Raw genomic sequence first — 25,038 nt, forward strand, 5'->3', positions numbered from 1 at the left:
CTAATAGCAGCTGTAGCAGCTTTCGGGCGTTTGAACAAACCTAGAAGTGCGCCGTCAAAAGTGCACACACCAGTATGCCCGGTCACCTTTGCCAAAGCAGCCATGACCCCCTCCCATGCTGTCACAGCCACTGGGCAGCTCCAGAACATATGCATCAAGTCATCACCTAGTTGTTGACATCTCGGACTAGCGAAGGAAGACCCAAACATTTGATGAAGGCACGAGGGGGTAAAATAGGCCCTATTGTGGCTATTGTGTTGGGTGTATTGGAGTTTGGCATTCCGTGACAAATTCCTGGGGTACAAGAGCACCCTGTCCCATTCGTTCTGTGTTAGTACCCTTCTTGCATCCCCCTCCCAGCATCTGCAAATCAGCACCAATGGGCCACATGTAGTATGCGCTAATGCGCAAACAAAACAAGTAATTAGTTTTCGGCCACTTCCTATTATGTAAAGTGCGTGTATCAGAGGGTGTTGGTCAGGCTCTGTGTCTGTGATGCAACACAAACTCCCCAACACAGCCAGCAACCTGCCATATGCCAGAAGTGGCCTACCGGCAGGTCATGCTCATCTTGAAGCCATCATAGGGCAGGAGAGCTCCATCTTGGAACAGTGCACTATTCATTCCCGCTCCCGCCACGCCCTGCCATGCCAGCATGACGCTAAATAAATTTATGTAGCTCAGAGGAATCTCAGGCGAGTATCTGGGAATGCATGGCTTGAGGCGCAGGCTACAAATAAAACTGTCTTACACTATCCTGAATAGGCCATTAGCATTTGGCATGAGTCGGGCTCGGGCAGTAAGGCCTCTGTGCATCTGCAGCCACAGGAAGACCCAGCTCTTCAGTAAATCGCCTGGCTAACCACTGTATGTTTGCTGCTTGGAATGTTATTTTTTCACAGTGTATCTTCTTAACATTCCAAGATGGGCGACACTTTTAGAAGCAAAACATTGTCTCTCTTGGATTACCACAAAAATGGCAAGCTGTATACAAAAGCACTCCAATAAAGCTACCCAGTTTACTGGGTGCCAACATTTTTTTCTTTAAGAGTTTTTATAGAATTTTCAGGTACATGAAACAAAAAAGAAAATAAGAACAAAAGGGAAAAGCAATCATAAATATATAAAGCATATTACAAAATATAGGTAAGCAAATAACATAGAGGTGCAATATGAGCAGAACATTGGAGAGAAAACGGGAAGAAAAAGAAGGGGAAAAAGAAGAGAGAGATAGTAAAGGAAAAAAAGAGGAAGAAAGATCTAAAATTGTGTATGAGAAGAGTAAAGAGAAAAGAAGAAAAGAACTAGTGTAAGGGAGTATGTGTTGAGACATATGTTGTAAAAGGTAGCCAAAGAAGATCAGATTTAATTTTTTGAGAGATATATGTAGGAAACATTAGCAATTCTATGTTCATCACAAATAAAATTCCACCAAGTTAATGAAGATATTTTAGAATTATCTTTCCAGGATGATAAAATAACTTTGAAGGCTAATGCAATAAAAAGGTAAAATAACATGGCAATAGAAGACGAGTCATCGACATCAGGTGAAGAAGAACCTAGAAAAACGTTTTGTAACAATAATGTAAGATCACATTTCATGCAAAGAGTTCAAACAGATTTCCAAAAAGTTAATACATTTGAACAGTCATAAAGTTGATGTCTCAATGTGCGAGTATCATTAGAACAAGACCCGCATAATGGAGAAGAGGATGGGGAAAACTTAGAAATACAAACAGGAGTGATAACAGCCCTATTGTAAATAAAATACAAAGATTGGGTTATACTGGCAGCAGCAGAAACTATGAATAACTTAGACCCCAATTTATCCCAAGTCGTAATAGAAAAAGAAATGAACCAGTCAGTTTCCCACGCAGTTTCAATAGGGAATTTAGGTCTCTCAGTAACATTTGATAACAATAACTTATATACAAGAGCAGCTTTAGGTCTGTGTGTTGGAAACAAAAGATATAAAGGAGTGGGTGGGGCAAGAGATGGTGTATCAGCTGGAAGGTCAAAAGTAGCTAATTGTGATTGTAGGACATTTGAAAAATGGTATATTAATTGATGCAAGAATCAGGTAATTGATATTGTACTTGTAGGACAGGAAAAGGAATAACAGAATGTTGGTGAAATAATTGGTGCACACAAATAATTCCCTTCTCCTTCCAGTGTTTGTAATAGAATGATTTACCTTTATATTTAAGAGATTTGTTATACCATATTGTGGAGAATAAAAAACATTGAAATGGAGTTGAACCATTAGGAAATTTATTGTATATTAGACTCTGGGAATATTTTAAAATAGGGTTATTGAACATGAAAGTACTGTTGGACATATAAATTACGTTCTGAAAAGAAAAGTCTTTTAATAATGAGCGTTCAAAAACAATCGATCTGGGAATAGGGATAGCAGCAAAATCATAGGATAAAGCAAAGCATTGCTTAATGAAAAAGGCTGAGTGATAAGCTTTAAAGTTTGGAAAACGTACACCACCCTCAGTCTTAGGACGAATAAGTTTGGTAAGAGCAATTCGTGGATGTTTCTTGTTCCATAAAAATGTTATACAAATGGAGCTAATTTGAGAAAAATAGGAGATGGGAATCCGAATAGGTAACATAGATAATGTTTAGAGAACATGAGGCACAATCATCATTTTAATAGTATCTAACCTAACCCACCAGGAGAGATATAGGGGAGACCAATTGAGAAGGAGTGATTGGATTTTAGTAAGTAACGCACTAAACGTGAATCTAATTGTGGTGGACAAAGAGGCAGAAAACCAAATCCTAAAATACTTAATTTTTGTGGGACACCAAGCAAAATTAGGGTAATTAAACATAAATTGGTAACATATGGAGTTTAAAGGTAAAACTTCTGTCTTCGAGAGGTTTAGTTTATAACCAGAAATACTGAAATATAGTCGAACCTCATCCATAACGGGCGGGAGGGAGTCAATGGGGTTCGACTGGTAAATTAATATATCATCCACATATGCAGATATTTTGGTATTTATGGAGTTATATGTGAAGCCAGAAATATGTGAATTAACACGGATACGCTCCAGGAATGGTTCAAGGCATAAAACAAATATTAAAGGTGAAAGAGGGCAGCCCTGTTGTGTACCTCTGGATAAAGAAAAAAATTTGGAAAAATGATTATTAACAGAAATACTAGCTCGGGGGCATGAGTACAATAATTTAATATAAGAAATAAAAGTAGGTCCAAAACCAAACCATTGGAGAGTTCTAAACATAAATTGCCAATTGATACGATCAAAGGCCTTTTCAGCATCCAAAGACAGTGCTACAAGAGGAGATTTTATTTTTTTACCATATGAGATAATATTTGCAAACATTCAAGCATTATCCGATGCTAACCTACCCTTCACAAATCCAAGTTGGTCACTTTTAACCAATAAAGGAATAATGGTTTCAAGAAGGGATGCAAGAATCTTGGCAAATATTTTACAATCATAATTTATTAAAGATATAGGGCGGACATTTTTACAATGGGAATGGTCTTTATCTGGTTTAGGAATTATAATAATTAAGGCGTCCATAAAAGAGCTGGACAAAATTCATCAGGAAGAGAAGGTGGAGAGGGAAGGCCCGAAAAAAAGGTATCTAAATTTTGATTAGTGGGAAACGTGTCATCAGAATAAATAGATCGATAATATTCATGACAAATGTTGGCAATATCTTCATCCGACGACACCATTGTTTTAGTAGATTCATTTAAGATGGGACCAATATTTTTACGTTCAGATTTAATTTTTAAATAATTGGATAACATCTTACCAGCTTTATTTTGACCACCATGATATTTGGATTTAATTTTCAGAAGAATATTACAGGCTTCAATTGTTGCAAGTTTGTTGAGTTCAGATTTGGCCTTAACCAATTCATGAAAAGTGGAAGATGATTTAGAAGTAAAATACGTATGTTCCAATAATTTAAGATGTTGTAATTGGTCGGTATATTTTTTCCGCATGACTTTCTTTTTTTTCGAGATATATGAAATAGTAAAGGCACCAAAAGAGTCCTTGAAGGCATCACAATTATTAGAAACAGAAGTATCCAGTGGATTATTGAAGTAAAAAAAATCATTAATAAAAGTAGTGACTTCTTTGATGTATACAGTATTAGATAATAAAAAGTTATTACGTTTCCAGCGACTGAATTGAAGGGAGGTAAGTGAAAGGTCTAGTACAGCATGAACGGGTGCATGGTCAGAAATAAAAATGGATCCAAATTCTGAAGTTTGAATGGAAGGAAGCATGGATTTACTAACCTAAATATAATCAATACTAGAACAAGTTTGATGCACATTAGAATAAAAATTTATATTCAAGCGAGTCAGGGTTACATGTCTTCCAAACATCATATAATTAACGAGAGGCAATGGCCGATTGAAATGCTTTGAGGGATTTATCAGGGTTAAATTTACATTTAGATAGTCTATACGAAAAAGGGTCAATCCATTGGTTAAAATCACCAGCAACAATAATATTAGGGTAGTATATGGAAGAGAGCAGAATTTTAATGTCATTCCAAAACGTAGGGTCTGGTTTAACAGGGCCATAAATATTTAGCACGACTAGAGTTTTGTTTTGTATAACAACCTTTGCCATCACCCAGCGTCCATCATCGTCATTTTGTGTAGACAAAATTTGTACAGATAACGACTTATGAAACAATATAGTGACACCCCCTTTTTTGTTAGATGCAGGAGAATAAACAACTTGACCCACCCAATGTCTTTTCAACTTAAGTTACTCTGCTTCAGTACAATGAGTTTCTTGAAGAAAAGTGACCTGAGAGTCAAGCTTGGATAAATGAGATAATAACTTTTGTCTTTTGAAGGGATTCCAAAGACTATGAACGTTACACGTGACAAACTTACACATAATGGAGAGATAGGAGGGTAATACACGAATGGAGTTGATGCACGTCAGGAATACAGCTACAAGAGATAAAATACCACAAATGAGATTCATATATGGAAAACGCTACGAAAAAACACACAGTACTAATATACACATGCAACAAGTTGAACATTGTTATCAGAGCAAAACAGATACAGAAAAACCAAGAAAAAAATAGTACAGAAACAAGGAAGAGAGAAAAAAGAGAAAATAGAAGAAGAAGAAAGAAGGAGAGAGAAAAGAGATGAAGCAGAAGAAAGAAACAAGCGAACCGATCAAGGCATAACAGCCAGAACTGTAACAAAGAGAGGAGACGAAAACAAAGGAGCATAGTGGTGCCAGAGAGCACGGATCTCAGCAATAAGTAAACAGGAGAAAAAAGGAAGATAGAGCTTCATGAAGAGAAGGAAAAACAAATAAAGTGAGAACATTAAAAGAAGATATATTATGGATTCAAAGCAGGATTCCTAAAAAATAGAAAAATCAGGTATTGGTATCCATTCCATTAGATGAGAAATTCTGAAGATAGAGTTTAAGTTTTTCCGGGTCATCAAAGAAGCGTGACCGATCACCATGAGTAATCTTGCAGAGGCAAGGATGGAGGATTCCATATTGGGTGTTGAGGTCTCTCATTTGAGGACGTAAAGCAAGAAATTCTTTGCGACGAGCATTCGTTACATTAGAGATATCCTGGGAGATAAAAAGATTATGGCCAGACCAAATGAGACGACGTTTAAGTCTTACAACCTACAGCACATTCATCAGCTCAGTAAATTCAAGAAAAAGCATGATCATTCCACGTGGTTTGGTAGCGTTAGGATTTAGACGTCCTAGCCAATGAGCTCTTTGTATATTGAGGGGACTTGCTGACACTTGAAGATCTAGAAGTTCTGAGAGGAATTTCTGAAGAAACGATACCATGTCTACACCTTCAATGTTTTCCGGAAGTCCATAAAGGCGTAAATTATTTATGAGATTTCTGTTTTCAAGATCCTCAGCGTGGATTTTTAGCTTATGAATTTCCTGTTCCAGTAGAGGTATCTTTGCTGAAACATCTTGCAGATCGCTAAAACACGTTGTTCCAGTTACAGAACTATCCCTCTCTCCTCAATCTGTTTTAACTTTTCATTTGTCGTGAACATAAATGGTTGAACACCACGGACTTCATCCAATATTGAATCTAAAACGGGATTCTGAGAAGAATGAATGGGAAAAGGCGGGTCATTTTATGTCTTTTTGGTTTTGTCCCAGATATAGAGGATCTGGCGGTGTGAGACTCATTAGCCATTGTAGATTATACAGGAAATTACCAGCAGGAGTAAAAGAAGAGAGTGTGCAACAATTGCCGTAGAAAATCCCAAAACTAGGTAGATATAATGTACGTTATGAGTAATGTAAATTAGACTGATAATGAAAAATTCCTCCAAAAAGCAGAACTACCACAAGTAAGTATCCTCAGAAATAAAAGGGCACCATTATTAGACAAAGGGGCTGCTCAATTTCTTCAGATTGCTGGACATTGCATGAGAGCAAATTATATACTGAGGCAGAGGAAAACATGCCTAGTGTCAAAAGTAGTCCAAATTCACTAGGAAATGCCAAAAGGAGGTGAATTCACTCATTGCAGCAATAGAAGTGCATTACTGAGGCTGAAAAACGGAGGCAGCATGCATTTGAACTTGATATTGAAAAGGTCCTCCAAAAAGCAAAGATACCAGATGAACTACAATTAATTTTCCTCAGAAAATAAAAGGCAGCATCATTTGACAGAAGGACAGCTCAATTTCCTCAAATTGCAGGACATTACATGAGAGAAAATTATATACTGAGGCAGAGGAAAAAATGCATAGAGTCAAAAGCAGTCAAAATTCACTAGCAAATGCCAAAAGAAGGTGAATTTAGCAGTAGAAATGCCTTACTGTGGCTGAAAAACGGAGGCAGCATGCATTTAAACTTGTTCTCCAAAGAAAACGGCAGAAAACGGCATTGTTTGAATGTAGAATGAGACGCGAGCGCAGCGACCTAAAATGGCGGCCGCTCGCATCTCTCACAGGACTGAATTGCCGACAATTGATAGCGGTTCAGCAAAGAAGTAACGTAGTCCGAGAAGCGGTCTTCCAACTCACCGCATCCTCTGTAAAACAATTCCGACGTGCAGCACCCCTGGTAGCCGGATATAAAGCTCGTAAATGAAGTAAGAGTTCCGCGGTGCAGCGGAGCTCATGCTGGGTCCGCCATGTCGCCTCGGCGCGATAGCCATGCCCCGCTGGGTGCAATCTTTGATTGTTATTTTCCATAGTGCATTCGCAGTGTTCCAAACGACCAGCATGCTATTTTTAAAACTTGGCTTTGGACAAGATCCGATTTTATTCCTTCAATGGCAGATTTGATTTTCTGTTTTGAGAAAAAGAAATGTAACAAGAAAAAATGATTTAAAATAAACTGTGTGAGGGGTGCAGTGACAAGAAGTGCAATTTTTACAGTGTAAGTAAAAACAGGTGTTAAGTCTGTATATAGTAGTCGAAATGACAAAGAGATTGAAATTATGATAAAGGAGGTTATCGATGTTCTGACCCTTGTTTAAAAATGTAGAAGAGGCAATTATTAGGACGCGGTAGTGAAGCTATTCTCACACAGGGCCGTCTTTAGGGGGTTGCGGCCAGTGTGGTGGTGACCGAGATTGGGGCACTGACCTCATCGAGGTGCTGTGTTTGGCAATAACCTACAATTTAAAGCTACCTGCTGCAGAGTTCCTTGCACATCTAGCTGCAATAAGAATGTCACGGTAACTCTTGTGATTAATGTTCCTGCTAGTTTTGTCTAGTGGCAGTTTTGACTATCCATAATGTAGCGCAGAGGGTTATAATGGCTGCTGCAAAGAACAGATCTGGATTTTATGTAGATAGCTAAGTGGATTAGTAAAGCCAGCTTTTGCTAGTGCTTTAAAACAAACAATATATTTGAGAGAGGCGCTATGGAGAGATGAGGGGCACTTTTGCGCAGTGGTAGTGAGGGAATCTGAGGAGGAGATCATATCGGGGGGGTGCCAAACTACATTGTTGCACCGGTTGACACTAAAGCTATTCAGTGTTCACTGCAAGGATGATGGGTCTAAAACAAGAAGCTCAACATTGCTAGTCACTGCGTAGGCAAAACACACTCAAAAGGTGGCAATGTTGGAACACAAATATATTTTAAAACAACTATACATTCTACACATTCCAAGAAGGCCATTGCAGCATTGTGATTGGCTTAGGGGAGGAGAGGGAGACTGCCTGCTTCCTGGGACTCAGAGGAACGCGGCGCTGGTCCGGACCAGGCTTGCAAAAGTTTACATTTTTTTTAAAAACATTAGTCCCCCCGCGTGAACCCCGCTCCCCCCACCCGCAAGTTATGCCAGTTGCGACTGGATTAAACTGTAATAAATGAATTGAGTCCAAAACAACAAATAAATACAATTAATAAAACCAGAAATATGCAGTTTTAAAGGTTTTATGTCATTCAAGCACAAAGATGCAAACAGCACCAACCGCGGTTATCTGGTCACGGTAGGCAGAATCCAAGTCACAAGTTCTGGCTGACTGCGATGGAGCATGGGCAGATAAAGTACTGAGTTCGGTCTGCTGAGAAAGTACCTTGTGGGTCTGGGCGTTGAGATGCGAAGACATTGTGTCGTGCTGCACTGATCAGGGTCAAGGCAATGTCAAGAAGGAGCTACGATGCGAGATCCGGCACCAAGATGCCCCATGGAGTGGCGGGTCAATGAGCTGTTGATGAGCAGATGTGTTGTGCAGCAATGGGTCAATAATCCGTCAATGAAGAGATGCGAGGAGAGGTCCTGCGTCATTGTCAAGGGAGCCTCTGGAACTTGCAAGGACGTGCACTCAGATGCATCGGTATTGAGGACAAGCTGCATCATACTGGGCCAGAGGTAATGGGGAGCTGCGCCACACTGTGTGGAGATGCATGGAGATGTGTCTATAATGAAGAAGCCTGTTATAACCATGTGGCTTTGAAAAGGGGGCCAGTCAACTTACCCTTGAAGATTTACTGGCGTTTTGAGTCCACACGAGCAGGATGAATTCAGCAGGGCAGTTCACAATAGCATAAGAGTCCCGGTGCCCAAAAGCAGGTATTGGGCAGCAAAGCAGTCCTTGGTTAGCAAGCAGGTCAGCAGGGCAGACTTCTGAGCTGGACAGTCCTACTTCCTGGCAGAGTCCACAGGACCAGAAGTGATCTGAAGTGTTCGGTCCGGGGTCGACTATTTATATCTGGTGCCCACTTTGAAGTAGAAGCTTCTCAAGTCCGCCTCACAAAAGGTGCCAGAAATATCCTTCCTCCCTGCCCTGATCCTAGCTTGTCTGGGTCCGAAAATGACTTCTGTGAAAGCCTTTGTGAGTTTGCTGGAGTCGAGTCTTTGTGACATGCAAGTGTAGTAGGTGACCGTTCTGCCCCCTATCATGTCAGAGATGACAGATCCTACCAACACCTATTCCCGCTTTGCCTCACTGTCTAAGAGCAATACACGAAGGCCAATTGCCAGCTACAGCCAGTCATGTGACCAAAGATATAACCTGCAGGCACGAATTTATTGGGACAAGAAAATGTAAACTTTCTAATAGTGGAATTTTCAGAATTGTGCCTTAAAATCTGATTTTAACATTAAATAGGGTTGTAAATCCCTATTCTTTTGACACCAAACTCATAACTCCGGCCTGATCCAAATTGAAAGTTATCACATACTAAATGTATTATGGTAAGCCAATGTTATCTGTGGAAGAGGCAGGCCTTGCAGTACTGGAAAATGAATTTAAGAGTTTTCACTACCATGACATGTAAAACTTAATTGTGCATGTCCAACTTTTTTAAATACACTGTACCATGCCATATGGGCTGTTCAGACCCTACTCTAGAGGTGACTTGGATGTATTTAAAATGAAAGGTTAGGCCTCCAAAAGGTTTATTTTACAAGGTCGAAATGGCAGTCCAAACTGCCCACATACTGCAATGGCAGGCCTGAGACAAGTTTAAAGGTCTACTTAAGTATGCTCCACAATAAGTGCTGCAGGCCCACTAGTAGCTTTTCATTGACAGGCCCTGGGTACCAGTAGTACCACTTTACTAGGGACTTAGCCATACATTTAATGTGCCAATTGGATGTAAGACAATTTTACCATGTTTGGGGAAGGGAGCACAATCACTTTAGCACTTATTAGCAGTGGTAAAGTGTGCAGAGTCCCAAGACCAAGAAAAATGAATACAGCAAAAATAGGAGTAGTGAAGGTAAAACATGTGGGGATCAACCTGCAGAGAGGGCCAAGTACAGCACAAGCCTAATCTCACCAGTGGCTGCATGGGAACTTCCAGTTTTAAGACAGACGTTTTAGCACTGTCAGTGCTTGTTTATGCCATATTTAACAGATTACGTGTTTAAGGGCCCAAATCAATTTGTTCCAAAGTTAAGCTTAAATACAGGAAATAGAATGAATATTTGATTAGGATAGTCCCTTCTTAAGAAAATGTAGATTAGTCAAAGAATGTAGGGCAATGGTTTCCAATGGTGTTGCAGGATGGCTGGATCTATGTAATATTTTCATGACAACCAAGGATTTCATTACAAGACCGGAGGCTGACATTATGCAATAACTTTTATTGCTCCCAGGACATGAAGCCCTTTAAAGTGTAACAACAAACATCATAAAGAAACATTCCATAGCAACAACAAAGCACCATGACGACCAGCTATCTTCCTCTTTTATTCGCTGCTCACGGACAGTTAAGTACAACTTCTTCTTGTCTTTCATGACTTTCTGTTTTTTAGGATATTTAAGCTGGTTTGTTTGCCTCTTTTGGCATTGTTTTAATCATTTTCACATGTTTTTTCGTATTTAAAGAGAGATGAACTTTCATAGCCCTTTTCTTGTGATTTCTTGTCACTTGTTATGCCTTTAGTCAAGTTACTTTGCTTCCTTGTGTGTTTTTCTTTATGTATATGATAAGGTAAGTTTTCCCTACCTTACACAGACACCCTTCCAATTTTCGGTTGGGTCCTTCTCTTTTCCTCTCTTCCCCTTTCTTGTGCCCCGTTTCTGGGAGTCATCGGAGTAAATACATACTCTCCGATCGCTCTCTTGCCCCATTTTCGGCTTGCTTTTTCTTTTAATGCAGCGTCTTTTCCCCTTTGCCTTCTGGTAATCACTGATGCCAAGTGACCTCAATACCGCCTACCCGGAGCGTCTCCTGAAACAGACGCGCTCCGAGGTATGCGGTCTACTTCCGGGTCCCTCCGTTTACTTTGGAGGTGACCCGCTTGGCCAAAATGAGAGCTGAATGCTCTTGGCGTGACCCGCAAGGCGGAAATTCAAAAGTAAGCAGAGCTCGACTTTCGCACTCGCGCACAGCTTTTTTTCGACGCTTATTCAACTGCCCGTCTTCTACCTGCGTGCAACGATCTCGCCTGCCTCCCCTTCGCCCTATTAACCTTTCGAGCTTTTTGGCCCTTAAATTAATTATTTCAGCTAGCGCTCTCCAGCGGGGACCTGCTTGATTTTAAGTTTAAAAAAAAAAAAGGAGGGGACAGATTATTTTGAACAGATTACCCTTTTACTTATTTGGTATTCTTTTTTTTGTTACATTATGTCACAGGGGGATTCCTCCTCTGTTAATGATCTCCCCCTTACTCAAGCCTCCCTTATGAGTCTCCTTGAGAGGCAATTGAAGTGTTCCCTAAATGAAGCTATTGAGGCGGCTCTTAATAAGAGGAAAAGGGACACTCCTGATGAGCCAACGGTCTTTTCATCGGATGATGATGAGGTGGACCCACTCCCCTCTAAGAGCGGTAAGGCTGTAAAAAAGTCTAAACATATTGAGCCTCAAAACCTTACAAGGGGAACGTCTGATAAAGTTTTACCTATTGGAAGCCTTTGCGCTACAAGTGATGCGGGTGTCCCGAGCGGCATAAAGAGATCGAGCGGCCTTAATGGCGCAAAGAGCACAGGTGTCCCTTGCGGCACGCAGAGATTGGGTGTCCATTGCGGCACAATTGACCTCGTCAATGATGATGACGATTATTTGTCCCCATTGGATTTGGACGAGGGGGTTGATGATTACATATTTGATCCTCAAGAAAAGTTTGAGGACGACCTCCTTGATGAGGACCTGGCTCAATCTTCTACTAATTTTGACACTGTTAAAGACCCATCAGGCAATGAGATGTTTAATCCCTCTAAGATCACCCATCCTAGAGGTTCGGATTGGTGGCCTTTGGACCACGTCTCTCAGTTTATTAAGGCCTGGATTGGCAAACCACTTGAAAAGGATTCGCGTAACCTTATGAAATCTGAATGCCCAAAACTCTTTTTAGATAACAAAGCGGGATCAACTCCTAATCTTGATCCTGAACTTTTGACCTTCTTGTTTAAAACTGGGAGAGATCCTCGCAAAGGCCTGGAACGCTGCCTTAAGCAGTGTCAGGATAAACTTTTGGACACCCTCGGTCCTTTGGCTAGGATGCTTGACATGGCTGAAGAGGCCTCCATGCATGGCACTCCAGTTGACACTGAACTTCTTAGAGGCTGGAGCCAGCGTGCCAACTGCCTATTCGGAAACGCTAACGCTAACCTTACCTCGGAGAGGAGGAGAGCGATTCTAATGCGTATGAATCCCAAGTTAGGGGATTTGGCCAACAAAGACGTGCAAGGGGATCCCAATGGTCTTCTTTTCGGAGAGGCCTTTATTAAGTCTCTTGGGAAATGGTCGAGGGAAGAGCTAACCCTTCACATAAATTCTCTAGAGATGTTAGCGTGCTTGAATGCTCTGATGAGCTTCAAGTCTATCCTCCAAAACAATGTGGTCCTGATCAAACTAGACAATTTCTCAGCCGTTACTTATATCAATCGGCAAGGGGGAGCAAGGTTGAAACCTTTAGCGGATCTTGCAGAGAAGATTTGGTATTTCTGCTGGGATCACAAGATTTCTCTGAGAGCCGAGTTTATTCCGGGTCTTCTAAACACGAGGGCGGACTGGAATTCGAGGTTTCTGAGAGACTCCAGCGACTGGAAACTGAATCTTTCAGTGTTCCAGAAAATTTCGATGCTGTGGGGTCCTTTCGAAGTAGACCTTTTTGCAAGCAGACTTACCTTTCAGGTAAATCACTTCTTCAGTTGGAGGCCGGACCCCTTAGCCTTAGCAGTGGACGGTCTTCTCCAACCTTGGAAGTCCCTAATCTCCTATGCCTTCCCTCCCTTTGCCCTAATTCAGAGAGTTCTCTTGAAAGTTCGAAGAGAGCTTTGCCAAACTGTTCTAATTACTCCCTTTTGGAGTTCTCAAATTTGGTTCCCAGGGGTGATGGAATTAACAATAGACTTTCCTCGCCTTATCCCCGGGAGTTTGGATCTTCTTCAGGGTCCCGACGGAGAGTTTCATCCTCTTCTCTTAGAAGACAAAATGGACCTTCTTGTCTGGAAGATTTCAGGGGTTCGGGAAGATACTCTGGCCTTTCAGGAGAGGCTAAAGACCTTTTGGATGAGTCATGGGCTCCGGGAACAAGGAGAAGATATATTGGTTCCTGGAAAAAGTGGTGTAGTTGGTGCTTGGAACGGAATTTGGATCCCGTGGCTTCTCCTCCTGTAGAGGTGGCAAATTTTCTTGCAGATCTTTTTAGGTCTGGACTTTCTTATAGAACAGTTAATTGTTGCAGATCTGCAATTTCTGCAGGTCACTCTCTATCGAATGATTTTTCTATTGGCACTGATCCTCTAGTTCGTAGAGTTATGAAAGGTATAAGACTCAAACGTCCTCCTAAGGCTAAGTATAATTCTTTATGGAATGTTAACCTTGTTTTTGATCTTTTTACCTCATGGCCTGATAACCTTTTTCTTTCCAGGAAACAGCTTTCTATTAAGTTAGCTACACTCCTTTGTCTGATTTCTTTTAGACGTGTTTCTGATGTTAAGGCTTTAGAAATTTGTAATAGAATGTATTCTCCTGATGGTGTGTTGTTTGAAATTTGGAAAAGAACTAAAACTATGTCTGAAAATATTTTTTATCCTTACTTTTTGGATTGTCCCAAGCTTTGTGTTGTTAACTGTATCAAAGCATATGAGCAAAAGATGAGTGTTCTAAGACCTTTAAATGAAAATCAGTTACTGATTTTGTATGTTAAACCCTTTCGGGCAGTCTCTTCTGCTACAATTTCGAGATGGGTGAGAACTGTTATGTTTGAAGCTGGCATTGACTTATCCAAATTTGGTGCTCACTCTTCTCGAGGGGCTATGGCCAGCAAGGTTTTTTGGAATGGTGGTTCTATTTCAGATATCCTCAAGGCAGCAGATTGGTCTAATGCCTCCACCTTTGTTAAGTTTTATCTTAAACCTGTCGAACATGTAAATAATGTGGCTTTACAGAGCTTTAAACGTGCATAATGTAGCCTCCCGTCTTGTAATGAAATGACGATTCTCCAATTATCATGCTGAGAGAATCTTGATTTCATTAAAGACAACAGAGGCTGACATTATCCCCCCCACCACACCCTGGTGGTTGATTTGTTTATTCTGTGTTTTTTTCATATTTACAGGATGTCTTACATCTTTAATCCTTGCCTGCTTTTATGTTTTCTTTTATCAGTCTTTACCATACATTTCTTTCTTCCATTTCAGAATCTTCATAATTATAAAAGAATCTATCGAACATGTATTTTGGAAGAAGTTGTTTTATTCGTTTGCAGCTCTAAGAGGAAGATAGCTGGTCGTCATGGTGCTTTGTTGTTGCTATGGAATGTTTCTTTATGATGTTTGTTGTTAGAAGACATGGCTTGGTAGTTCGGACTGGACTGTTTCCATGAGGCACAGGGTCAGAGCTGATTTGCATATAGCCAGTGTCTAACCCAGGGTGGTGTGGAGTGCAAACAAACGATGGATTTAGGCCCAGATCCTTGTACTGGGGTGAATGTATGACATTGTTCTACATTCTGTCCATCAACTGTGTTTTTTGCAATTTTCACCCCGAGTGGGCTGGGTATGCTCAGACGTGAGTCCCAGGCTCTCCACACCACTGGAGTCAAGCTATCCAGGCTGAGGAAGGCTGATAGCCAGAAACCGGTCCTTGGATGCTTGATTCCAGTCTGGGAAAGACATGGCTTGGTAGTTCGGACTGGACTGTTCCCATGAGGCACAGGGTCAGAGCTGATTTGCATATAGCCAGTGTCTAACCCAGGGTGGTGTGGAGTGCAAAAAAACGATGGATTTAGGCCCAGATCCTTGTACTGGGGTGAATGTATGACATTGTTCTACATTCTGTCCATCAACTGTGTTTTTTGCAATTTTCACCCCGAGTGGGCTGGGTATGCTCAGACGTGAGTCCCAGGCTCTCCACACCACTGGAGTCAAGCTACCCAGGCTGATGAAGGCTGATAGCCAGAAACCGGTCCTTGGATGCTTGATTCCGGTCTGGGAAAGACATGGCTTGGTAGTTCGGACTGGACTGTTCCCATGAGGCACAGGGTCAGAGCTGATTTGCATAAAGCCAGTGTCTAACCCAGGGGGGTGTGGAGTGCAAAAAAACGATGGATTTAGGCCCAGATCCTTGTACTGGGGTGAATGTATGACATTGTTCTACATTCTGTCCATCAACTGTGTTTTTTGCAATTTTCACCCCGAGTGGGCTGGGTATGCTCAGACGTGAGTCCCAGGCTCTCCACACCACTGGAGTCAAGCTATCCAGGCTGATGAAGGCTGATAGCCAGAAACCGGTCATTGGATGCTTGATTCCGGTCTGGGAAAGACATGGCTTGGTAGTTCGGACTGGACTGTTCCCATGAGACACAGGGTCAGAGCTGATTTGCATATAGCCAGTGTCTAACCCAGGGTGGTGTGGAGTGCAAAAAAACTATGGATTTAGGCCTAGATCCTTGTACTGGGGTGAATGTATGCCATTGTTCTACATTCTGTCCATCAACTGTGTTTTTTGCAATTTTCACCCCGAGTGGGCTGGGTATGCTCAGACGTGAGTCCCAGGCTCTCCACACCACTGGAGTCAAGCTATCCAGGCGGATGAAGGCTGATAGCCAGAAACCGGTCCTTGGATGCTTGATTCCGGTCTGGGAAAGACATGGCTTGGTAGTTCGGACTGGACTGTTCCCATGAGGCACAGGGTCAGAGCTGATTTGCATATAGCCAGTGTCTAACCCAGGGTGGTGTGGAGTGCAAAAAAAAGATGGATTTAGGCCCAGATCCTTGTACTGGGGTGAATGTATGACATTGTTCTACATTCTGTCCATCAACTGTGTTTTTTGCAATTTTCACCCCGAGTGGGCTGGGTATTCTCAGACGTGAGTCCCAGGCTCTCCACACCACTGGAGTCAAGCTATCCAGGCTGATGAAGGCTGATAGCCAGAAACCGGTCCTTGGATGCTTGATTCCGGTCTGGGAAAGACATGGCTTGGTAGTTCGGACTGGACTGTTCCCATGAGGCACAGGGTCAGAGCTGATTTGCATATAGCCAGTGTCTAACCCAGGGTGGTGTGGAGTGCAAAAAAATGATGGATTTAGGCCCAGATCCTTGTACTGGGGTGAATGTATGACATTGTTCTACATTCTGTCCACCAACTGTGTTTTTTGCAATTTTCACCCCGAGTGGGCTAGGTATGCTCAGACGTGAGTCCCAGGCTCTCCACACCACTGGAGTCAAGCTATCCAGGCTGGTGAAGGCTGATAGCCAGAAACCGGTCCTTGGATGCTTGATTCCGGTCTGGGAAAGACATGGCTTGGTAGTTCGGACTGGACTGTTCCCATGAGGCACAGGGTCAGAGCTGATGTGCATATAGCCAGTGTCTAACCCAGGGTGGTGTGGAGTGCAAAAAAACGATGGATTTAGGCCCAGATCCTTGTACTGGGGTGAATGTATGACATTGTTCTACATTCTGTCCATCAACTGTGTTTTTTGCAATTTTCACCCCGAGTGGGCTGGGTATGCTCAGACGTGAGTCCCAGGCTCTCCACACCACTGGAGTCAAGCTATCCAGGCTGATGAAGGCTGATAGCCAGAAACCAGTCATTGGATGCTTGATTCCGGTCTGAGAAAGACATGGCTTGGTAGTTAGGACTGGACTGTTCCCATGAGGCACAGGGTCAGAGCTGATTTGCATATAGCCAGTGTCTAACCCAGGGTAGTGTGGAGTGCAAAAAAACGATGGATTTAGGCCCAGATCCTTGTACTGGGGTGAATGTATGACATTGTTCTACATTCTGTCCATCAACTGTGTTTTTTGCAATTTTCACCCCGAGTGGGCTGGGTATGCTCAGACGTGAGTCCCAGGCTCTCCACACCACTGGAGTCAAGCTATCCAGGCTGATGAAGGCTGATAGCCAGAAACCGGTCCTTGGATGCTTGAGTCCGGTCTGGGAAAGACATGGCTTGGTAGTTCGGACTGGACTGTTCCCATGAGGCACAGGGTCGGAGCTGATTTGCATATAGCCAGTGTCTAACCCAGGGTGGTGTGGAGTGCAAAAAAACGATGGATTTAGGCCCAGATCCATGTACTGCGGTGAATGTATGACATTGTTCTACATTCTGTCCATCAACTGTGTTTTTTGCAATTTTCACCCCGAGTGGGCTGGGTATGCTCAGACGTGAGTCCCAGGCTCTCCACACCACTGGAGTCAAGCTATCCAGGCTGATGAAGGCTGATGGCCAGAAACCGGTCCTTGGATGCTTGATTCCGGTCTGGGAAAGACATGGCTTGGTAGTTCGGACTGGACTGTTCCCATGAGGCACAGGGTCAGAGCTGATTTGCATATAGCCAGTGTCTAACCCAGGGTGGTGTGGAGTGCAAAAAAACGATGGATTTAGGCCCAGATCCTTGTACTGGGGTGAATGTATGACATTGTTCTACATTCTGTCCATCAACTGTGTTTTTTGCAATTTTCATCCCGAGTGGGCTGGGTATGCTCAGACGTGAGTCCCAGGCTCTCCACACCACTGGAGTCAAGCTATCCAGGCTGATGAAGGCTGATAGCCAGAAACCGGTCCTTGGATGCTTGATTCCGGTCTGGGAAAGACATGGCTTGGTAGTTCGGACTGGACTGTTCCCATGAGGCACAGGGTCAGAGCTGATTTGCATATAGCCAGTGTCTAACCCAAGGTGGTGTGGAGTGCAAAAAAACGATGGATTTAGGCCCAGATCCTTGTACTGGGGTGAATGTATGACATTGTTCTACATTCTGTCCATCAACTGTGTTTTTTGCAATTTTCACCCCGAGTGGGCTGGGTATGCTCAGACGTAAGTCCCAGGCTCTCCACACCACTGGAGTCAAGCTATCCAGGCTAATGAAGGCTGATAGCCAGAAACCGGTCCTTGGATGCTTGATTCCGGTCTGGGAAAGACATGGCTTGGTAGTTCGGACTGGACTGTTCCCATGAGGCACAGGGTCAGAGCTGATTTGCATATAGCCAGTGTCTAACCCAGGGTGGTGTGGAGTGCAAAAAAACAATGGATTTAGGCCCAGATCCTTGTACTGGGGTGAATGTATGACACTGTTCTACATTCTGTCCATCAACTGTGTTTTTTGCAATTTTCACCCCGAGTGGGCTGGGTATGCTCAGACGTGAGTCCCAGGCTCTCCACACCACTGGAGTCAAGCTATCCAGGCTGATGAAGGCTGATAGCCAGAAACCGGTCCTTGGATGCTTGATTCCGGTCTGGGAAAGACATGGCTTGGTAGTTCGGACTGGACTGTTCCCATGAAGCACAGGGTCAGAGCTGATTTGCATATAGCCAGTGTCTAACCCAGGGTGGTGTGGAGTGCAAAAAAACGATGGATTTAGGCCCAGATCCTTGTACTGGGGTGAATGTATGACATTGTTCTACATTCTGTCCATCAACTGTGTTTTTTGCAATTTTCACCCCGAGTGGGCTGGGTATGCTCAGACGTGAGTCCCAGGCTCTCCACACCACTGGAGTCAAGCTATCCAGGCTGATGAAGGCTGATAGCCAGAAACCGGTCCTTGGATGCTTGAGTCCGGTCTGGGAAAGACATGGCTTGGTAGTTCGGACTGGACTGTTCCCATGAGGCACAGGGTCGGGGCTGATTTGCATATAGCCAGTGTCTAACCCAGGGTGGTGTGGAGTGCAAAAAAACGATGGATTTAGGCCCAGATCCATGTACTGGGGTGAATGTATGACATTGTTCTACATTCTGTCCATCAACTGTGTTTTTTGCAATTTTCACCCCGAGTGGGCTGGGTATGCTCAGACGTGAGTCCCAGGCTCTCCACACCACTGGAGTCAAGCTATCCAGGCTGATGAAGGCTGATGGCCAGAAACCGGTCCTTGGATGCTTGATTCCGGTCTGGGAAAGACATGGCTTGGTAGTTCGGACTGGACTGTTCCCATGAGGCACAGGGTCAGAGCTGATTTGCATATAGCCAGTGTCTAACCCAGGGTGGTGTGGAGTGCAAAAAAACGATGGATTTAGGCCCAGATCCTTGTACTGGGGTGAATGTATGACATTGTTCTACATTCTGTCCATCAACTGTGTTTTTTGCAATTTTCATCCCGAGTGGGCTGGGTATGCTCAGACGTGGGTCCCAGGCTCTCCACACCACTGGAGTCAAGCTATCCAGGCTGATGAAGGCTGATAGCCAGAAACCGGTCCTTGGATGCTTGATTCCGGTCTGGGAAAGACATGGCTTGGTAGTTCGGACTGGACTGTTCCCATGAGGCACAGGGTCAGAGCTGATTTGCATATAGCCAGTGTCTAACCCAAGGTGGTGTGGAGTGCAAAAAAACGATGGATTTAGGCCCAGATCCTTGTACTGGGGTGAATGTATGACATTGTTCTACATTCTGTCCATCAACTGTGTTTTTTGCAATTTTCACCCCGAGTGGGCTGGGTATGCTCAGACGTAAGTCCCAGGCTCTCCACACCACTGGAGTCAAGCTATCCAGGCTAATGAAGGCTGATAGCCAGAAACCGGTCCTTGGATGCTTGATTCCGGTCTGGGAAAGACAATGCTTGGTAGTTCGGACTGGACTGTTCCCATGAGGCACAGGGTCAAAGCTGATTTGCATATAGCCAGTGTCTAACCCAGGGTGGTGTGGAGTGCAAAAAAACGATGGATTTAGGCCCAGATCCTTGTACTGGGGTGAATGTATGACACTGTTCTACATTCTGTCCATCAACTGTGTTTTTTGCAATTTTCACCCCGAGTGGGCTGGGTATGCTCAGACGTGAGTCCCAGGCTCTCCACACCACTGGAGTCAAGCTATCCAGGCTGATGAAGGCTGATAGCCAGAAACCGGTCCTTGGATGCTTGATTCCGGTCTGGGAAAGACATGGCTTGGTAGTTCGGACTGGACTGTTCCCATGAAGCACAGGGTCAGAGCTGATTTGCATATAGCCAGTGCCTAACCCAGGGTGGTGTGGAGTGCAAAAAAACGATGGATTTAGGCCCAGATCCTTGTACTGGGGTGAATGTATGACACTGTTCTACATTCTGTCCATCAACTGTGTTTTTTGCAATTTTCACCCCGAGTGGGCTGGGTATGCTCAGACGTGAGTCCCAGGCTCTCCACACCACTGGAGTCAAGCTACCCAGGCTGATGAAGGCTGATAGCCAGAAACCGGTCCTTGGATGCTTGATTCCAGTCTGGGAAAGACATGGCTTGGTAGTTCGGACTGGACTGTTCCCATGAGGCACAGGGTCAGAGCTGATTTGCATATAGCCAGTGTCTAACCCAGGGTGGTGTGGAGTGCAAAAAAACGATGGATTTAGGCCCAGATCCTTGTACTGGGGTGAATGTATGACATTGTTCTACATTCTGTCCATCAACTGTGTTTTTTGCAATTTTCACCCCGAGTGGGCTGGGTATGCTCAGACGTGAGTCCCAGGATCTCCACACCACTGGAGTCAAGCTATCCAGGCTGATGAAGGCTGATAGCCAGAAACCGGTCCTTGGATGCTTGATTCCGGTCTGGGAAAGACATAGCTTGGTAGTTCGGACTGGACTGTTCCCATGAGGCACAGGGTCAGAGCTGATTTGCATAAAGCCAGTGTCTAACCCAGGGGGGTGTGGAGTGCAAAAAAACGATGGATTTAGGCCCAGATCCTTGTACTGGGGTGAATGTATGACATTGTTCTACATTCTGTCCATCAACTGTGTTTTTTGCAATTTTCACCCCGAGTGGGCTGGGTATGCTCAGACGTGAGTCCCAGGCTCTCCACACCACTGGAGTCAAGCTATCCAGGCTGATGAAGGCTGATAGCCAGAAACCGGTCATTGGATGCTTGATTCCGGTCTGGGAAAGACATGGCTTGGTAGTTCGGACTGGACTGTTCCCATGAGACACAGGGTCAGAGCTGATTTGCATATAGCCAGTGTCTAACCCAGGGTGGTGTGGAGTGCAAAAAAACTATGGATTTAGGCCCAGATCCTTGTACTGGGGTGAATGTATGCCATTGTTCTACATTCTGTCCATCAACTGTGTTTTTTGCAATTTTCACCCCGAGTGGGCTGGGTATGCTCAGACGTGAGTCCCAGGCTCTCCACACCACTGGAGTCAAGCTATCCAGGCGGATGAAGGCTGATAGCCAGAAACCGGTCCTTGGATGCTTGATTCCGGTCTGGGAAAGACATGGCTTGGTAGTTCGGACTGGACTGTTCCCATGAGGCACAGGGTCAGAGCTGATTTGCATATAGCCAGTGTCTAACCCAGGGTGGTGTGGAGTGCAAAAAAAAGATGGATTTAGGCCCAGATCCTTGTACTGGGGTGAATGTATGATATTGTTCTACATTCTGTCCATCAACTGTGTTTTTTGCAATTTTGCACCCCGAGTGGGCTGGGTATTCTCAGACGTGAGTCCCAGGCTCTCCACACCACTGGAGTCAAGCTATCCAGGCTGATGAAGGCTGATAGCCAGAAACCGGTCCTTGGATGCTTGATTCCGGTCTGGGAAAGACATGGCTTGGTAGTTCGGACTGGACTGTTCCCATGAGGCACAGGGTCAGAGCTGATTTGCATATAGCCAGTGTCTAACCCAGGGTGGTGTGGAGTGCAAAAAAATGAGGAATTTAGGCCCAGATCCTTGTAATGGGGTGAATGTATGACATTGTTCTACATTCTGTCCACCAACTGTGTTTTTTGCAATTTTCACCCCGAGTGGGCTAGGTATGCTCAGCCGTGAGTCCCAGGCTCTCCACACCACTGGAGTCAAGCTATCCAGGCTGATGAAGGCTGATAGCCAGAAACCGGTCCTTGGATGCTTGATTCCGGTCTGGGAAAGACATGGCTTGGTAGTTCGGACTGGACTGTTCCCATGAGGCACAGGGTCAGAGCTGATGTGCATATAGCCAGTGTCTAACCCAGGGTGGTGTGGAGTGCAAAAAAACGATGGATTTAGGCCCAGATCCTTGTACTGGGGTGAATGTATGACATTGTTCTACATTCTGTCCATCAACTGTGTTTTTTGCAATTTTCACCCCGAGTGGGCTGGGTATGCTCAGACGTGAGTCCCAGGCTCTCCACACCACTTGAGTCAAGCTATCCAGGCTGATGAAGGCTGATAGCCAGAAACCAGTCATTGGATGCTTGATTCCGGTCTGGGAAAGACATGGCTTGGTAGTTCGGACTGGACTGTTCCCATGAGGCACAGGGTCAGAGCTGATTTGCATATAGCCAGTGTCTAACCCAGGGTAGTGTGGAGTGCAAAAAAACGATGGATTTAGGCCCAGATCCTTGTACTGGGGTGAATGTATGACATTGTTCTACATTCTGTCCATCAACTGTGTTTTTTGCAATTTTCACCCCGAGTGGGCTGGGTATGCTCAGACGTGAGTCCCAGGCTCTCCACACCACTGGAGTCAAGCTATCCAGGCTGATGAAGGCTGATAGCCAGAAACCGGTCCTTGGATGCTTGAGTCCGGTCTGGGAAAGACATGGCTTGGTAGTTCGGACTGGACTGTTCCCATGAGGCACAGGGTCGGAGCTGATTTGCATATAGCCAGTGTCTAACCCAGGGTGGTGTGGAGTGCAAAAAAACGATGGATTTAGGCCCAGATCCATGTACTGGGGTGAATGTATGACATTGTTCTACATTCAGTCCATCAACTGTGTTTTTTGCAATTTTCACCCCGAGTGGGCTGGGTATGCTCAGACGTGAGTCCCAGGCTCTCCACACCACTGGAGTCAAGCTATCCAGGCTGATGAAGGCAGATGGCCAGAAACCGGTCCTTGGATGCTTGATTCCGGTCTGGGAAAGACATGGCTTGGTAGTTCGGACTGGACTGTTCCCATGAGGCACAGGGTCAGAGCTGATTTGCATATAGCCAGTGTCTAACCCAGGGTGGTGTGGAGTGCAAAAAAACGATGGATTTAGGCCCAGATCCTTGTACTGGGGTGAATGTATGACATTGTTCTACATTCTGTCCATCAACTGTGTTTTTTGCAATTTTCATCCCGAGTGGGCTGGGTATGCTCAGACGTGAGTCCCAGGCTCTCCACACCACTGGAGTCAAGCTATCCAGGCTGATGAAGGCTGATAGCCAGAAACCGGTCCTTGGATGCTTGATTCCGGTCTGGGAAAGACATGGCTTGGTAGTTCGGACTGGACTGTTCCCATGAGGCACAGGGTCAGAGCTGATTTGCATATAGCCAGTGTCTAACCCAAGGTGGTGTGGAGTGCAAAAAAACGATGGATTTAGGCCCAGATCCTTGTACTGGGGTGAATGTATGACATTGTTCTACATTCTGTCCATCAACTGTGTTTTTTCTAATTTTCACCCCGAGTGGGCTGGGTATGCTCAGACGTAAGTCCCAGGCTCTCCACACCACTGGAGTCAAGCTATCCAGGCTAATGAAGGCTGATAGCCAGAAACCGGTCCTTGGATGCTTGATTCCGGTCTGGGAAAGACATGGCTTGGTAGTTCGGACTGGACTGTTCCCATGAGGCACAGGGTCAGAGCTGATTTGCATATAGCCAGTGTCTAACCCAGGGTGGTGTGGAGTGCAAAAAAACAATGGATTTAGGCCCAGATCCTTGTACTGGGGTGAATGTATGACACTGTTCTACATTCTGTCCATCAACTGTGTTTTTTGCAATTTTCACCCCGAGTGGGCTGGGTATGCTCAGACGTGAGTCCCAGGCTCTCCACACCACTGGAGTCAAGCTATCCAGGCTGATGAAGGCTGATAGCCAGAAACCGGTCCTTGGATGCTTGATTCCGGTCTGGGAAAGACATGGCTTGGTAGTTCGGACTGGACTGTTCCCATGAAGCACAGGGTCAGAGCTGATTTGCATATAGCCAGTGTCTAACCCAGGGTGGTGTGGAGTGCAAAAAAACGATGGATTTAGGCCCAGATCCTTGTACTGGGGTGAATGTATGACATTGTTCTACATTCTGTCCATCAACTGTGTTTTTTGCAATTTTCACCCCGAGTGGGCTGGGTATGCTCAGACGTGAGTCCCAGGCTCTCCACACCACTGGAGTCAAGCTATCCAGGCTGATGAAGGCTGATAGCCAGAAACCGGTCCTTGGATGCTTGAGTCCGGTCTGGGAAAGACATGGCTTGGTAGTTCGGACTGGACTGTTCCCATGAGGCACAGGGTCGGAGCTGATTTGCATATAGCCAGTGTCTAACCCAGGGTGGTGTGGAGGTCAAAAAAACGATGGATTTAGGCCCAGATCCATGTACTGGGGTGAATGTATGACATTGTTCTACATTCTGTCCATCAACTGTGTTTTTTGCAATTTTCACCCCGAGTGGGCTGGGTATGCTCAGACGTGAGTCCCAGGCTCTCCACACCACTGGAGTCAAGCTATCCAGGCTGATGAAGGCTGATGGCCAGAAACCGGTCCTTGGATGCTTGATTCCGGTCTGGGAAAGACATGGCTTGGTAGTTCGGACTGGACTGTTCCCATGAGGCACAGGGTCAGAGCTGATTTGCATATAGCCAGTGTCTAACCCAGGGTGGTGTGGAGTGCAAAAAAACGATGGATTTAGGCCCAGATCCTGGTACTGGGGTGAATGTATGACATTGTTCTACATTCTGTCCATCAACTGTGTTTTTTGCAATTTTCATCCCGAGTGGGCTGGGTATGCTCAGACGTGAGTCC

This window comes from Lissotriton helveticus, chromosome 7 (assembly GCF_964261635.1).
Source record: "Lissotriton helveticus chromosome 7, aLisHel1.1, whole genome shotgun sequence".
In the NCBI taxonomy this organism is placed as follows: domain Eukaryota; kingdom Metazoa; phylum Chordata; class Amphibia; order Caudata; family Salamandridae; genus Lissotriton; species Lissotriton helveticus.